A 3886-nucleotide genomic window follows, 5' to 3' on the forward strand; every position below is an offset into this window, starting at 1 on the left:
CCGTCTGGAGGAAGAAGAAAGGTACAATTTTTTATGCAGGAAGAGCCTCCCTAAGCCTAGGAACCCAGTAAACAATCACATAAATGGAAGAATCCACGAGATTTAGAGATGCAAGAGTGCTGACAAAGGCTAAGTTTGACCCATTTATCTCTCAGCCCCTCTCAGCATATTTAGCAGCAGCTAAGAAGCGCCTTGCAAAATTTAAAATGAAAAATTTAAATGATAGTCTCTTCTGTTCTGACTTTTTAATTTCCCATCCCTTGGACACTCCCCTCCCCGCTTTGAAATGTGGAGTCATATATTACGTGTCCGTCCCCACCTCCACACCACTGAACTGGAAATTGTTTACAAAATGGACATTACAGGTCTGCTGGCTTTAATTAGGAGGAGATACCAGCTTACAAGTTGCAGGCAGGGAGGGCAGGCTTTGAGGGGCGTGAGGGGTTTGTTTGTGGCTCAAAGTGAGCTCAAGGAAATGTTGCAAATAATCAGAGGTCGCAGTGTTCCTCCAGATGTTTGCTGCTGTGAAGCTCCTTTAACTATTAGACATATTTTAAAGTACTTGTTTGCTTTATACCTCATTAACTGAGAACAGAGCCCGTAATTTTGTGCTCCTGACCTGTGGATGCTCTGTGCCTGTACGGCTTTGAAGAAAACATTAAGATCTGCGGCAGTATTTATAGTACGACTGTGTTTACAGGCTCCAGCTGAGAACAAGACTTACAGTACGAGGTCTCATACATACATAGTGAAAAATGTGTGAGGTACAAGCTTATGGGCTTAAAAGCGAGAGGGGCACACAGGCTGCAGGATTGCACAGGAGACAGTTCTGGAGAACTGGAGTGCCTCCCTCACCGCTGGCTTGAACTTAGGCCCCATAGTGGTGGTTTACCTCTCAGTGCCTCATTTCGTCTTTTGGGTGTAGAGCCAGGAACCAAAGACCTCCAACATCTCATTTTTACCCATAACGTCACCACTTCTGTGCAAAATTGATGCCAGATTTATACAGAAGCACAAGCGCATCGGCTCTGCGGAGCGGCTCCCAGTTTGCGAGGGGTGAATAAAAGGAACATTATTTTTGTGCGTGCTGCACGTGGTCCCCGTTAAGATTTTTCTTGGGGACTGTCACTGGCTGCAGTCACCCTTCCAGACGGGAGAGTCAGAAACCTCGCTGGTAGCTACAGTGCCAGCAGCAGTGCAGAGCTCGTCTCATCTGCAAGTCTCTGCGTGCACAGCCCGCAGCCACCCACAACAGCAATTATTCACAGCTCTTTAAATTCCTTTTGTACTGCGCCACTGCAATTTTAAATCACTCCATCAGTTGTGACAGTTTATGAGAGCTGATGTGGCTCATCCTCTGGAACAGACAAGCATGCAAAAGAGCGATTATTCCATAAACTCCATTTTATTTTTCACCCTATGTCTTGCCTGATTCTTAAGCCATTAAATATCAACTGGTTTCTGTTTTGGTTCCCCCCCCATTTTTTTCCTTTGAGCAACTCTTGTCAACATGGCTGGAGTCCAAGTTGTTTTTTTCATAACACCCCAGTGTGTTCACAGCTCCACCGCGCCCCCACAAGTGACAGGCTCCATATTGTGCCAGGGAAAGGTAAATTGTTAAGTGCATTCACTTCTGTTAACACAGTAGTCGACACAGTGCAGTCTCCTGTTTGAGGTGCGAGGCATCCGTGGGATTTTTAAGCAGCTGTCACTTGGGTGCCTTGGAAGGATAAACTGCACTCTACAAACTCAAAGACTCAAAAGGAAAGGTGTTTGCTTATGTAGCTTCTGTAAAATGATGAGCCCTATTAATTAATCACTCCTTTTCCAGGGCTTTACCCACAGCAATGCTTACCAGGAGCAGCCCTCCTCAAAGTCAACAGGCTAGGCCAGTGTAAAAATGCTGAAGCCTGGAATTTTAAAATTCATTTAGGCGCCTGACAGCCATTGAAGTCAAGGGCAGATGCTTAAGATCCTCTAAATACAGCAGATCTTACTGAAAGCCAGTGAAGTCAGTGGAAAGATTCTTGCTGATTGCAAGAGACACTTGTCTGAGATGGAAACGCAGGGCTGGGTCAGGGGCCAGTTTGATGGGACCCTACAGGTGGTCCCAGTGTCACTGCACGTCTGCGCAAGCCAGGGTTCTTCTGCAGCCAAAGGGGCATGCTCAGATGTAAAACTTGAGCAATAAATTGTTTCCAACTGCACAGCTAGGTCAAGGGAAGGAGTCAGCAATCCCTGGGCAGTTTTATGATCTAATTTAATTTCTCAAGTGTATCAGTCTGTGGTTCATATAGTCCCTGACATACGTGCTTGGCCAAAGTCTAGAAATAGGAATATGTGAGTGGCAGAATAATTCTGGATGAGACAGGAATATAGACTCTTATCAGCAGAATGAAATCGTTGGCCCTTTATTGGTTTGAATTGCTTACCTTCGCTCTCCTACAGAGTCAAATCTCCAGCTGATATATATCAGCTGAGGATCTTCCTCGTGGCAGCACTGTCAGCAGAGAATAAAGTCTTTAGAAATGTACATTAATCGTCCAGGAGGAAGCATTTGCATCTACGCACACAGCTGAATTTTGCCTTGAGGTGTGTCACTTTTCTCTCCATCTAAAACGGTAACTGTGTCAGCACAGCCAAAGGCAGAATTTGTGCCAGCATGGTCTGCAGCAGCAGCAAACCACACTAAGGTCTAGACGTGGCCAAGGTGAGCCTGCGTTTTGTTTGATATCCTCCCTGCATTCAGAAGCATACAGAATTATTTCAGGCTTTGTAGTCCCCTTCTACTCCAAAAAAATATGGTGTGTGAGGCCACCCAACCATCTGAGGAGAGGAACTGAGCTGCAGGATGGCTGGTGAGGTCATGTAACACCATGAAAGCTGTAATTTTCCTGCAATTGATTTCCTAAAGACGACGTGTGGTCCGTGTGCAGTGAAAGCCAATTTAAACCAGAAAGATGAGTCTTTCCAACACACCTTGATTGGCAATTGTGATAAATTCCTATAATTACTATTGACTCCACAGAGGGTTTTTGTTTGTTAAAAATGTTGCTGAAATGACAGCCCAGCAAAGCAATAAAGCAGGCGAAAGGGAAAGTTGCACGGAATGCCGGTCTTTGCAGAGTTCCCTCAGTAGATCTGCAATGAACCACCAGTCCTCCTTCTCTCACCCACCAGCTTCCCACTTCTCACAGTCAGAAAACACACACTGAAGTTGTTTTGTTCTGTTTTCTGGCCAGGTAGTTTCCAATACGGTCATTTGTTATTCAGTCCTTGTACTAGAACCTGGAGCAACGTGTGCTTGAATCACATGAGTTTTAGTCATAGCAATGAAATATTTACAAATGCGAACTATTTCACAAGTCTCTGTGGTCTCTACCAAGCATTGAGAAATTATGAGTATCATCCAGAAATAATTTGATCTCTTTTTAAAAAGTCACAAGTTTAACAGTGCTACAATACATGTGGCAGCTTCATCTTCTAATTTCTGATTCTGCGAGTTGCCCTTGCTTCGTGTTTTCCAGCTTTTGTCATTCCTCCTCTCCTTTTCTGTCAGAAAAATGGAAATTGTGATGTTCTTTCCACTAAAATTGAAAGAAAAAATGAGAGCTGAGACCCACAATAAAACAGCAAAACCAGGCAACATTACTGTACCCCCAAAAAAATTAATTGGGAAGTTTGCAAAGCCCTAATCTCTAAGGAGTAATCTCAAAACTTCCAGGACAAGAAGAACAAGGAGAAATGAAAACTGCAGATGACGAACAAGGAGAAATGAAAACTGCTGATTTAACTCTGTGTTAAATCAGCAGCGGCTGAGAGGGTCCCGGGCTCTGACGTGTTGAATTCAGCGGGACATGGAAGGAGCCCAGGAGGGAAAGAGCTC

The sequence above is a fragment of the Apaloderma vittatum genome, unplaced genomic scaffold (assembly GCF_000703405.1).
Source record: "Apaloderma vittatum isolate BGI_N311 unplaced genomic scaffold, ASM70340v1 scaffold16223, whole genome shotgun sequence".
Lineage (NCBI taxonomy): Eukaryota > Metazoa > Chordata > Aves > Trogoniformes > Trogonidae > Apaloderma > Apaloderma vittatum.